The sequence below is a fragment of the Lontra canadensis genome, unplaced genomic scaffold (genome assembly GCF_010015895.1).
Source record: "Lontra canadensis isolate GAN:19392208 unplaced genomic scaffold, GSC_riverotter_1.0 scaffold23, whole genome shotgun sequence".
Lineage (NCBI taxonomy): Eukaryota > Metazoa > Chordata > Mammalia > Carnivora > Mustelidae > Lontra > Lontra canadensis.
The window spans coordinates 23,868,120-23,882,189 of NW_022631017.1; positions in this window are offsets into that span (position 1 = coordinate 23,868,120).

Sequence of the window (14,070 nt, forward strand, 5' to 3'; positions counted from 1 at the left end):
TCATATTCTAATTTCTTCACTTCTCATTTGCATTTCATCAGTTTTCTTTTTGTTGGAGTTAAGGTACCATTTATCCCATTGCTTCACTTTTTCATTTCAATTTTTCACTTCAATTTTCCATTTCAGTTTTTTTCAATTTTTTCATTTCTAAAATTTCCATTTTGTTGTTCTCATACTTTCTCCTAATTTTTATTTACCTTTTAAGGATTTTATTTATTTATTTATTTATCTGAGAGAGAGAGAAGAGAGAACATGAGAGCAGGGAAAGGGGAACAGGGAGAGAGAGAAAGAGAATCCCAAGCTGACTCCAAGCTCATGGGGTTGCTCTCAGGACCCCCAGATCATGAACTGAGTCAAAACCATGAGTCATATGCTTAACTAAGTCACCCAGGCACCCCATTCCCTTAATTTTTAAAAATCAGTATCCTATGGTCATCTTATACATTCAATTTCTTCTTCTGTATTTCTAAGCATTTAAAGATATTTATACTTTAATTTATTCCAAGTTTCCCTATTATCTATAATTCCTTGAGTGGGAATGCCCCCAACTTCTGTGCCACTTAACAACTTCAGGATGGTAAAGTACCTTAAGTGTTTTTAGTTTTGGACTATGTGCCCATCATGAGAGTCTGATGTGCCCTGGCTTATGGAGGCACCCCCATGAGCCAGTTCTGTTTACCTTTGTGAACAGAGCTCAGAGCTCACTCTACCACATATGCTGCCTGAAGCCTCAGGCCATCTCTGCACTGGTATTGAAACCCACTCTCCTTGTTGCAAATAGATGCGGCACAATTTGATCATTTCAGCAAATAGCAGATTTGGGGGGTAAATGCTGCTATCTTCCTGTAGATGGAGGTAGGTAGCAGTTGATACCACACATGACCGCAAACATACACCACATGTATGTAACCTCAATAACCGATGGTGTATCACCAAGAAAGCAAGTCCTGAACCAAATTCTGCTCACCAGCCCACCCACAAAAAAAGAAGGAAAACATTTATTAGCTAGGAAGTACAAAAATAGTTATATGCTTGTGGTCTTTGCTTTGTAGCACCTTGCATAAAAAGCTTGCTTTAATAGAGAAACAATATTTTCATGGCAAAACCACCTAGACGTATAGTCAGATGAGACGACTAGATCCCATGAACTGTTGGAACTTAAACTGATGGGCTGTAGACCTCAAGGACTACAGTAATTGTAGAAGTCTCCTGAGCTATCTGAAGTTTTATACTTTGAACCTTCACAATGTTCCTAATCAAACACGTCAGTCTTGAATATGGCTCATTTTGCCAATTAAGAAATTATTTCTAACACCGCTTAAACTAATAACCCTTCTGGTAAATAATTTGATAATATTTGAAATGCTAAGCACCCACAGGTAACAGTACGGATTCTTGATGAAGGTACTTCAAATACGGACAAGCCATACCCATCTCTGTATTTGTTGACTTCAGTCTTCATATTGCAGAATAGTACCTGGAAATGGTCATCAGCAGCTCCTATGATCACATTCCAAGAGCACCCTGACCACTTTCAGCCTGAGAATTCCAATGTTCAACACTCCTCTTAAATGTGGTGTAAAGTACCAAGTAACCTGGTGTAAGGCAAACATAATCAAGGAAAACATGACTCTTAAAGCACAGAGATAGACATTCTAATTCTGTTTACATGATTGCAAAGATTTTCAGCAGCTATTTGGTTGATGTTAACACTTTAATCACCCATTGGGTTCTTACACATGTGCACAGTGCTCAAGGTAGGCTTCCTCCATACTGTACTTTTATGATTCATCTTTCATACCTAAATTCCAGGTTTCATGTATTCTTTTTACATTTAATCTTACAACTTTCCCTACATAATATCCATGGAGTTTTGGCTTTTTTTTTTTTTTTTTAGAATATTCATTCTGCCATCTGGGTGAACAGATGGATGGATGGATAAAACATCCAACATTACTCCACTCAGTAGACCATGTTTTACAGTCAGCAATGCTGTCCTAAAATTATTTCAAGCTCTGGATCCTGCTTCTATTATTTCCCTGTCATTGCCCTACTTTCTCTCTTTTTGGATATTAAAAGTAGTCACCACAAGTAGCCAAGAAAATTGCAATGAAGAGAAAAGCTTACCATGAAGAAATAGTAATTTATGAAGTGGTGCCCTAGTAGCCTGGATTATTACAGACTCCCAGGGAACCTACCTCCCTTTGGGGCAGGAGCATATGCAGTAGGAGAAGCTGATTCAATGCATTTCTGATTCTGCATCCTCTCCTGATACAGGGTGTGCTATAACCAACTCTGCTAAGGGATCAAGTTTCATGGAACATGTAATGATATCACAGCAGGACCTGAGCAAACAACAAATATTAGGGGTAGCTAGGGAAAGCAAACAATTATGGAAAGTTAAGGATCAGAGAGAGTTCTTAAGGCAGAAAATTCTTCCTGTTTCAGGCTTGAGTCTAGGGAAACATAAATACAATGGTCTATTGTACAGCTGTCCAACAGTAATGGACTTTGGTCACTACCAGCCTGGGAATATGTGTACCAGGCAATCTTAAAAGTAATTCAGTTGATTATTAGTCCCTGAGCCCATCCTATCATTCTAGGTTAAATAATAATAGTAATAATAATAATAATTTCAAGTCTTGCATGCAGTAAGCTCTTAAAAAATTGGTACACTCTAATTCCTAGAAAAATAAAATGTGATAAGGGATACAGTATCAGATTACTCATCACTCAGAAGCTCTTGAGGGATTAGTGTTATTCTGTTGGGTATCTGAGACCAGTTTATATTAAATGAATTATCTCCCTAGAGATGGGTTTAACAGGTGCTAAAGACTTCATTTTTTTATTCAATGATGTTTTCTCGAAACTTTAAGGTCTCTTGTGTTTGTACTGAAACTCTAAAATTAGTTATATTTCCCTTTATATAATTGCCCTAAATAAAAATTAGCTATAAAACCTACTAGAGTTCTCTTTTTGTTGTCTTTACTCCTATGGATGTCCCGTCCATATCTCCAAAACCTTCCTACTCCAAATTTTCCTTTCATTTTCTTTTCATTTCATATTTACTTTTTCATATAATGAAAATCTGTTTGTTAGCTTTCTGGTGATATTTATTCCATACTTTCTCTTAATAAAGTGAACACTCAGAATGAGAAAAGAAATCACTACAGATTTAAAAAATGCTCATAAAACCAAATGTTGTAAAGAATACAACATTATTATTAACTGGCAATAAGGTTATCATTTCTTTTTTAGTTTTCTTCATTTTTTTTAATATTTGATTTCTTTTTTATTTTATTTATTTTATAAGTCAATTTTTTTAAATTTTATTTTTATAAACATATATATTTTTATCCCCAGGGGTACAGGTCTGTGAATCGCCAGGTTTACACACTTCACAGCACTCACCATAGCACATACCCTCCAGTTTTCTTCATTTTGATTGCCCTTTTCTTTCATAAAATCTATACATAACTTAAAATTGACCATTTGTCTATTGCTACACGCTGACCAACTCCCTCATGGTTCCTAGTTCATGTCTGAAAGATGCTAGTCGAATTCTCTTCTAAGCAAAAAGGAAATCACTTCTTTTGACTTCATTCTGGATTATGTTCTTCATCATCTTTAGGAGTAGTGAAAGCAAAGAAGCTGAAAAAGTCAATCCTTATGTGCAGATCAGAGGAGCCCAAATCAAATAGAACTTGAAGCTTCAGTTCTGATGGCCTTCTTGCCATCCCTCCCAGGATGCTGTGTTACACAGTGAGAACATGAGCCATGGAACCTCCTGCTGTGGCAAACATCTGCACCTGCAGGTTTCTTATCAGGGTAGTAACAACTATAGCTGCACTGTTTTGTGGGAATGGGAATGTATCAGAGCAGGGAACATGGAGGGGGGATCTTTAGCTCAGAAAATGACAGACCAGCCAATCTACCACATCTGCCAAAGAAGAGGTTTCTTTCCTCAGTAGATGATGAAGTATAGCTTCTGATTATATTTCAATTGACTCGAGTCCTATTAAAAAGACTAGATTTCAGTTTTCCTGTGTTAAGACTAAGTGCCTTTTTCTTTTGTGTTGTTAAGAAATATATGCAGAAGACAAATAAATACGAAAACTGTGCTGACCTAAATAACTATTTGCCTCGTCTTCTACAGATGTAATTTGAAGGAGCTGATAAAGAAACTAGAGTCCCTTAGAGGCCTCCGTGTAATTACAAAGGAAACACTCCAGAAAGCTAAAATGGCAAATATATTTAAGGTAATTCCCTGTGAATAGACTTTGGCCGCCACCATCCATTTTATTATTGCTTTTCTAAATTGCTTTCTGCTGTTCTCTACCAGAGCCTCAGATCAATCTCTGGGTATTGTTGTGAGGGCTTGTCCAAAGTAATGTCACCTGGCACAGAGCTGTAATTGTTTTATGTGCAGGGCATGTTAGGCTGTGCACTAAGTCTTTTTCTTCATTAAGAGACTTTGAATCTCATAGTTGGCTCTAAGCACAAAAGAGGGCACCTTGCAGCAAACATTTTAGTTTAAATAGAATTTTCTCCAGAAAGCAGGGAGCACAGGGTCACCCTCATTCAGAGAATGAGAGGTGGTAGGGAGACATCTAGAGCACAGTGTGAGTTATCAATACATTATCTCTCAGCTCCAAATCCACACGTCCTTCCATGTTCTGCAATAACAGAGACGATTTCTGCAAATCTCTCTCCATTGCCAGCTGGCCCAGCATTTGTCAAGAGAGTGATGCTGGATGAGGCAGATGCTTCTCTGCCTGGTTTACAGTACTGAGTTTGTAGGGCGCCTGCAGTGTGTGTGATTTTCTCAGCAACGCCTGTAGGCCAGCAGCAAGTGACCCCTTTACTGGCACAACCCCTCAGACATGTCCATGATAGTTGGTCTCACTGAGGCTGGATTTTCAGCACCTGCCCCTGCCCCACCCAGGCAGTTTCGTAGGGGAGAGCCACTGCTTAGCACCTCTCCAAGAACATTTTCCCCGCACATACCCCTGGATAGACTTCACAGAAGAGGGTTGGCAGACATGGCTTCTCCCCTTAAACAGCTTTCCCAGACCACTACAGTCTACATAGTTCTGAGGCACAGCACCACCGCCATGAGGACGGCTTCTCCCAGCACTCTAGAGAGAATACGTCTAATGAACTTCACATACCCACTGAGCCACAACAACGCCCTCTCCAGGAATGTCTGCATTTCCGCCCTGGGAAACATGGCATTCCCCTGGGGTGCTCCACCTCAATGCCAGGGGTGATGCTACTGCTACCATCTGCTATTCTTATATTTCTTAGCATTCTCTTGGCTCGGGTTTGCCAATCCCCCATTACTGAAATCCCCTGTTAATTCTTTATGTTGAATTTTCTCTATTCAATTTGTTTTCTGTTTCCTGTTGGACACTGGCTGATACAGTCCCTCAGAGGGGCTCTCAGTGTATCAAAGAAAGAAGAGTAGCTTCACCCCTGGCATTGCTGTCCCATGTACCCATCTTCCTAACAACACTCTTGCTTCCATTGGCTGCCCTCAGCAAATGGTGATAACTGGCCTATACCCATAGGCCTATACCCTATACCATTCCCCACATCTCTGCCATCTTAGACATATCTAAGGTGGGTAAGAAGAATCACTTTAATTTCTACATGAAATGTACTAAGATAAAACCTGTACACTGACCTTTAAAAAATTCACAACTTGATATTTTATAGCAGATACTTGAATAGAACTCTGACTTGATCAATATTGCAAATTGCCAAGTTAGTGAAAGTCCTGGGAAATCATGCTGAGAAACAGCAGAAATCTGTTCATAATGTGAAGGTCAGTCAAGAATTTCTGAATTGCATTGGACAGTATCACAATCACAGTAGCCTGATCTTGACACTGTAATCCATCTCTGCCCTCGCACACAGAAAATCAGTGTTCATTATGTCATTTTCCACTGCATGACCAGAGCAGTGACAAATTGACTTCCCATGATGACTATAAATAAAAGAAATGCACAGTAAAACTCTAGTCTAATAGTCTAGAGATAAGTAAGACATTACAGTTAGAGGTTCTGGGAAAACAATACTACGATTATGTCTTTGGTCTGATACCCCTAGTGGCCTTTATCTTCTTGGCCCAAATAAAAATATGCTCTGATTATTCCTATAGTTGTAGGTAACTTTTTTTTTAGCTTCAGGTGTACATCACCGTGATTTGATATTTTTATACATTACAAAATGATTCCCACAATAAGTCTAGTTACCATCGGTCACCATACGTAGTTATTGCATTGTTATTGACTATATTCCCCATGCTGTACATTACATCCCTATGACTTATTTATTTTATGAAGTTTGTAGCTCTTCATCTCCTTTACCCATTTTGTCTGCCTCCCAACCCCTCTCTACTTGGGCAACCGGTAGTTAGTTGCTTGTATCTATGAGTCTGTCTCTGTTTTCTTTTTTTTTTTTAAATTTTCACATTTAAGTGAAATAATAAAGTATTTGTCTTTCTATGTCTCACTTATTTCACTTAGCAAAGTACCCTCCAGGTCCATTTATGTTGTCACAGATAACAAGATTTCATTCTTTTTTATGGCTGAGTAATATTCCACGGTATATGCTGTACCATCTCTTTATCCATTCATCCACCAATATACACTTACGTTACTCCCATATCTAGGCTATTGTAAGTAATGCTGCAATAAACGTGGGGGTGCATGTACACTTCATATTTCAGGTCACTTTAATCTTAGCTAAAAAAGTAATTCATCTGAAAAATTAAAATCTAAGCATAAAATACGAAGTAAACAATGGATTTTTGTCCAAAAGCAGAAATACATGACCAGATTCTGTTCCCCAAGCATGCCACAAAAGGTGCAGAGCAGAGCTGGGTTTTTATATTTGAAATTCATTCATTTAAGAGTATGGCACAAGATCTGGTTCCTGAAGTCTACACAGATACTGTACTGAGGCTTGGCCTTGACAGTGTTTAGAAACACAAGTTTCATCTTTATGTCTGTTATATTCTTATTGATCCCCAATTCAATTCACCTCAGGCACATCGGGCTCTTCACACTTCTCTCCCTGCCCAAGAGCCCACAGGGAGGCATCCCACCTGACACAATTGCGAAGGGCACCATTTATAGAAGATACACTTGAGCGCCCCTGGGTTGGCAGAGGGACTAAAGCAGTCTCGCAGAGGGGATAATGGTAATGAAAGGGAAAGGGGGACAATCTGGAAATCACCCATTCAGACACATATTTCCATGGAAGGGGACAGGTTCCTCCTCCTATTAACCATCTACTTCCCTATATCTAGGACTTCATTTCTACAAATACCTTTGAATAGGGCTGTTCAGTTGGCAAATCTAATCCCCTCTCCTTCCAGACAGCAGTATCGAGAAGCAGCCATTCTGTCATCCTCCCAGCAGAAACCATTTCTACCAGAAGGGAGAAGGAAAAAACTGTGTGAACGGGGGCAGCAACTCACAAAAGCAACAGCCCCTGACCAAAGGAGTACCCGTTCCTGTCTTTGTTCCTTCTCCCTGCTTTCTCAAAAATCTGCCGTCCTTCATACCACAGCTTGCTGGCCCTCTGGTCCAAACAACCCCTTAAAGAGTAACTTCCCATTTCCTCCTCTCCCCAGTCCCTGGCAAGCACCATTCTCCTTTGCTCAAAACATTTGACTATTCTGGGGCTTTTAACTCTTTCAGATTCCACTTCGTACAGGGGGAGGGAGCCAGTGAGTGCTGGTATTTTTGTGGCTGTCTTACCACAGTGCCTTCAGGCTCATCCATGTTGTGTCATGTGTCAGAATCTCCTCTGTTTTTAAGACTGAATAATATTCCCTTTCATATATGTACCATATTTTGTTCATCCATTTATCTATTCATGGACATGTTGTTTGCTTCCACCTTTTGGCTCTTGTCAACAATGCCACTGCGAACACGGGAGCACAGATCTCTCTTCACGACTCTGTTTTTGATTCTTTGGGGTATATGTCTCCAAGTGGCACTGGTGCTTCATAGTGTTTGTTGTATTCTTTGGCAAAACAATAATTATGATGAAATCTCAATCTTCTTTCACTTCCTAATTTAATCCTGTACTCATGCAGCTGTTCCTGATTGCAGAAAAATAATCCCATCAATGTCTCTCAATTCATGACAAAACACTAGCATGAATAACCATCATGGTTTGCTCAGGACTATCCCAGTTTTAGCACTGACAGTCTAGGTCCCAGGAATCCCCTGAGGCCTGGGCACACTGGGACAGTGGATCATCCAACCAGAATGGGACTCATTAGGGACCTTGCGATCCCACAGTACTTCTCTCGTCCATTCACTCTCCTGCTCTGCTGTTGACTATTTCACAACTACACATTCACACTGCCTAAACTTCCAACACTTCCTCTCTCTGCTCACTTTCAACAGATGACCTGGATTCCCACTGCTTCACTAGAACATTTCCTAGGTTCTAGGAAAGAACCTACCATCCAGGAAAGAACTTCCCAGATTCCTACTACCACCACCTTCCCACTGGCTGGCATCTGCACTCACATCCATTAACTTCCTTCCTAGTACTCCCAAAGAACACTTGTTCCTCCATCCATGAACTTCTCCACAGACAGTCCCTCTCCAACTACATCCCATCCCTTCCCATCTAACTGTTTTGTGAACTATATCCCATTCTTTCTGTTGAGAAGATAAACCGAAGCACATTAAAAATTTTAGGAATTTTTGAGCAAACATTGATTCTAGCTGAGCAGTGTCACACTGGCAGTGGAAAGGCACTCTTGAGGAGAGCCAGGGACAAAGATTTTACAGAGAACACAATCAAAGCAAGGAAATTATTTGATTGGTTATAGTTTAAACTACAACATTATTTGGGAAAGCCTGGTTAGCTGCTTGTGAGTGGTTGTTATTCACCCTGAGGCATTTATAGGAAGTGACTCTGGTTTAGGTTTTGGCTTGCTTACATAGGCTACCAAGGTAGTAAAGTTGCCTTGGTCTTATGACCTCTTCATTTGCTTGCTTTAAAACTTCTCAGTTCATTGGTGGAAAATATGTCTCCAACAATTCTGCCCCTACCTGCAACATCAATTTCTCCTTTACTGTTTCCTTTCTGTTATTTCTTGCATGTTTTAAAAACAAAAGAAAAAAATACTTTCTCTTGGCCCACTTCTCTTTCCAGCTATCACCCCATGTCTCTTATCTTCTTTACAAGCAAAACTCTCTGAAAGTATTTTCACATATCTCCTCTAATTCTTCTCCTCTTCATCTCTCTTAAACCCTCTTCAACCCAGCTTTTCTCCCTGCCATGCTATTAAATCTCTTGTCAAGATCACCAACGATCTCCATGTTGATAAGTTCAATGATGAACTGTCAGTTCTCCTGTTACCATTTAATAGGTTACATCTGATAGGGTAACATAGTTGTTACAACTTTTTCATATGGCTTTAGGGTGCCTCTCCCTGAATTTCTTCCATCTGTTTCATTTTTCCTTGACTTCTTAAATGCTGAAGTGTTCTGGGTCTATTTTTGGCTCTCATCTCTTTTCAACCATACTCAATTTGGTGATCACACTCAGTCTCCTGGCTATTAAGATGCTGACGACTCAAATTTACACCTTCAGGCCAGACCTCGCTCCTGAATTTCAGATTCACATGTCTTAACTGCCTAACATCTCCACTTGGAAGATAACAGAAGTCTCAAATATAACATATTCCAAACTCAAACATGATTTCTACCACTTTATTCCCCTACTTTCTCTCCCTGAAGGCTTCCCTGTGTTAAATGATGGCAAATGTATCATCCCCAGATTCCCAAGCCATAATCTTTGGAAGCATTCTTAAATCTTTTATTTCTCTCATGCTTCATATTCAACCCATCAGAAAATCCTGTTTGTTCCACCTTCATAAATATACCCACAGTTGCATTTTGCTTGTGAATTTCTGCCATTCTGTATGTGACAGCTGTAACACTTGCCTGGCACTTCCTCTTGGCAGTTTCTCTCCCTCAGCTTAGTATTTTCAAATAATAGAAAAAGAAAGAAATCTAATAAATAAAAGGGCATGGTGTGGGTGTGAAATTCTAATTGCTTCTTAGAATGTCTTTGTTTTCAAGGAAGTTATGCTTAGAAACACAAACACGTAATAGAAAGAAAAATTAGAAGCAGAGTAAGACAACAGATCTTATACAACGGTTGAATACTGTGTTCTGTACAGAGTCTATCACATTCAATGTTTAATGAATGTTCACTGAAACAAATAATACCCTCTTATATTCATATAGTGCCTTACCATGTGCAGTGCTGTTATATGCATCTCATAAACCTGTTCACTTTTTACAACAACCCTATCATTCAGTCAGCCCTGAAGTCCTTGTGGGCAGAGACCACTTTGTACCCACGAAGGCTAGCACAGGGCCTGGCACATGGTGGTTGCCCAGGAAATGTCTGTTGAGTGGGTGGACTCATTGACATGGGCCAATTATCCTCATGTCACAGATGAAAAAAATAAGATCTGATGACTTGCTCAATATCATGGAACTAATGAGCAGTCTTCTAATTCCTAAATCAGTGTTCTTCCAAATATTAGATTTAAAGTTTCTTAGAATTTTGGTTTCCTGTTCTTTATAACAGAATAAACTTTTTTTCAGAATAAACTTTTAATAGGATTTTTAATTGCCTAGTATTATGTTCTTTCACTACCTTCCAGCTTAATCTAAGTAAATATCAGTTTTCTATTATTTTCAGTCACAGATAAACCTAAGAAAACAATAATACAGGTATAGGCTCCTTGGTGACCCAAAGAGTCATAAAGTGTCCATTTACTGCTCTCAGGAATATTCTACTTTATTTTGGTTGGGCATATTGATTATGCCAAAGCAATAGTATTCTCTGAAAACATATATACTCTGTATATAACTATCTATTTGGGGAGTAGGAGTTAGAATAGGGATCATATAACAATGTTAACTCTGAGTTTCCAAATGCTCCCCCAACCAACTAGCTCACTTCTACCAAATTATTCTCTTTAATGGTTACTCCTAAGTCACCCTGTCACCAAACTCTGACATCTTGTTTCATTCACATGGAAGCATCTAACTAAATATATCTAGATGCTGTGGGTTATGGTATTTCTTCTCCAATTACATATGTATCTTGTTGATAAGCCTCATTTCCAGATCCCCAGCTCCCTCTGATGTCTTCTACGTATTGAGTTCCCAGCCACCAGGCCTAACTTTATTTGTCCTGTCCATTTTGCTCCCCAAAGCCTCCCCTTTCTTTCAGTACTCTAAGGCAGTCTCACTCTTCATCTTCATAAAGCCAAACCTCTCAATGGCAGCAAATATTTAAGTTAGAAACCTACCCCCATGCCAACTTGTTTATAACAGTGGTATCACCCACTTCTAATACTATTACTTCTCCTTCTCACAGTACTCATAAAATCTATCCAAGAATACCTAAAATACTGCTTTTTAATTCACAGTCACATGGTACAGACTTTAGGAAACATAAGAGAAGAGTGACAGGAAATTTCAGACAAAATGGGATAATGAGGATGATTAGCAAGCCCCATTTTAGGGAGCCAGGGCACAGAACTGGTCTTCAGTGGCCATTATATGATGTTTTCTGATTATGACCAATCTAAAGGCAGCTTTGGAATAATCAAGGAACAGTTATGCCCTACAGGATAAGTCATCTTTGCAAGAGAAAAGCACACAAGAACTAAGAAAGTGTAATTTCTAAGAAGAAATTTATAATACCTTAATTTTCTTTAGATTTTATATAATCTTAGACTGCTTTTTAACAGATAGTAGACCACATCTAATAAGCCCAGAAAATGTCTTTTACCTTCTTTCTTAACATGAACTGATATATTTTTTAAAAAACTTAATAATTTAAAGATTTTCATGTATCTTAATGAAGTAGGAAAAGAGCTGGTGGTTCTAAGTTTTTGTCAAGTCCAAAATTTACTAGTGACCGTGAATAAATTACTTTGCCTCTTTAAGCCTAAATTTCCTTATCTATAAATGAGAATAACATTATCTGTTTCCTAAGACTATTGTGAGGAATAAATGAAATCATACATGAAAGGATTTCAAAAAATATGAAGGGGCAAACATCTGATAAATGTTATCATTCAATTCCGCAAAAGAGCAGAGTAGAACAACCTGTCAGATGAGGGAGGAGACAACAACACATACACTTGGGAAACCCATTTCCCAAATGGCAAATTTATTCTTGTTTCTAGTCCCCATACTGATTTTTCACTTTTTTTTTTTTTTAAGATTTTATTTATTTGTCAGAGAGAGAGAGAAAGAGAGAGAGAGATCACAAGTAGGCCGAGAGGCAGGCAGAGGCAGAGGGAGAAGCAGGTTCCCTGCCGAGCAAGGAGCCTGATGTGGGACTCAATCCCAGGACGCTGGGATCATGACCTGAGCCAAAGGCAGCCGCTTAACCAACTGAGCCACCCAGGTGTCCCACTTTTTTTTTTTTTTTTAAAGTAAGCTCTACACCCCATGAGTTCAAACCAAGATCAAAAGCCACATTCTCTACTGACTGACCCAGGCAGGCACCCCTGATTTTTCACTTCTTAAGGAAGAGAGATCTTCAAAGATAATCTGTGGAGATTTATGGGGCTCTGGAAGATGACACTACTGTCATAAGTATAAGAAAAATAAATGCAAATGCTGACACTTAAGTGGACTCCTTATATTGCATTTTGTTAGAGTTAATTAAAGAAAAAAAAAACAGAAAATTTGAGGTAAAAATGTGGGGTTTTTACAGAAAATTAATATCTTCCTCTATGTAAAAATAGGTAACTAATTTTCTTTTTTTAAAAGATTTATTTATTTTATTTTAGAGGGGAGAGGGGCATAGGAAGAGGGAGGGAATCTGAAGCAGACTCTATGCTGAGTGAAGAGCCCGGGGTTTGATCTCATGACCCTGAGATCACAACCTGAGCAAAAACGAAGAGTCAGATGCTTAAGTGACTGCGCCACCCAGGAGCCACTAGACAACTAATTTTCTGAGGTAAACTACATTATATTTTCCTACACATGTTGCAATCATTTCTAACCTAGAGTTCCCAATCACCCGTCATTTTTTGTATTTTAATCTGCATGGGGGAGCTTCTGCATGTCCCCAGCCTGCTTCCGCCCTCTACGCTTTCCATTTGCTTGATCATTTAAATGCCATCACGTGCTGTCAGCTCCAGTCCAGATCTCTCTTGATGGACAGACTTTATTATCCAACTGCCGCTCATGACCCCCACTTGGATGTCTAACAGGACTCAAACTTAACATGTCCCTGATCTTTGCCCTCAGTCATACTCAGTTTTCCCCATCTTTGCTAAAGACTATTCCATTCCCCCTCCGATTACACAAAACATATTGGAGTTGCACTTCCATATCCATTCAGCAGGAAATCTTATTGGCCCCACCTTTTAAAGCATATCCAGAATCTTACCACTGCTCACCAATCCCACAGGTACCATTTTGATATGAGCCAACAATATCTCTTGCCTAGGTTGTTACAACAGCCTTCTCATTTGTGTCTCTACTTTCATCCTTGTTATCCCTATCCCCACCCTAACTCTGGATTTATTTTCAAAACAGCAACAGAGTGATTCTTTCAAAAACCTGCTTCAGTGCATTTTTTAAAAGTAGTCTCCATATCTGGTGTGGAGCTTAATGTGGGACTTGAACTCACACACTGAGATCAAGACCTGAGCTGAGATCCTAAGGTGAAATTAAGAGCCAGTCACCCAACCAACTAGCCACCCAAGTGCCCCTTTAGTACATCTTATGCCTTTGCTCAAAACCCTTCAAGACCTACCCTCTTTATCCAAAGAAATACCTTATAAAATTGGCTCCTCTTATGTCTCTGACCTCATTATCCTACTACTCTGCTCTGGCCTACTTTGCCTCAGCCGTACTGGCTTCTTGGCATTCCACAAACATGCCACGTACATCCCTTTTCATGGTCTTTATAATGGTTTGCCCATCTGCCTGGAGAATGCCCTTTCATATGTCCATATGTCTAACTCCTTCACATTACTCATTTTTTCAC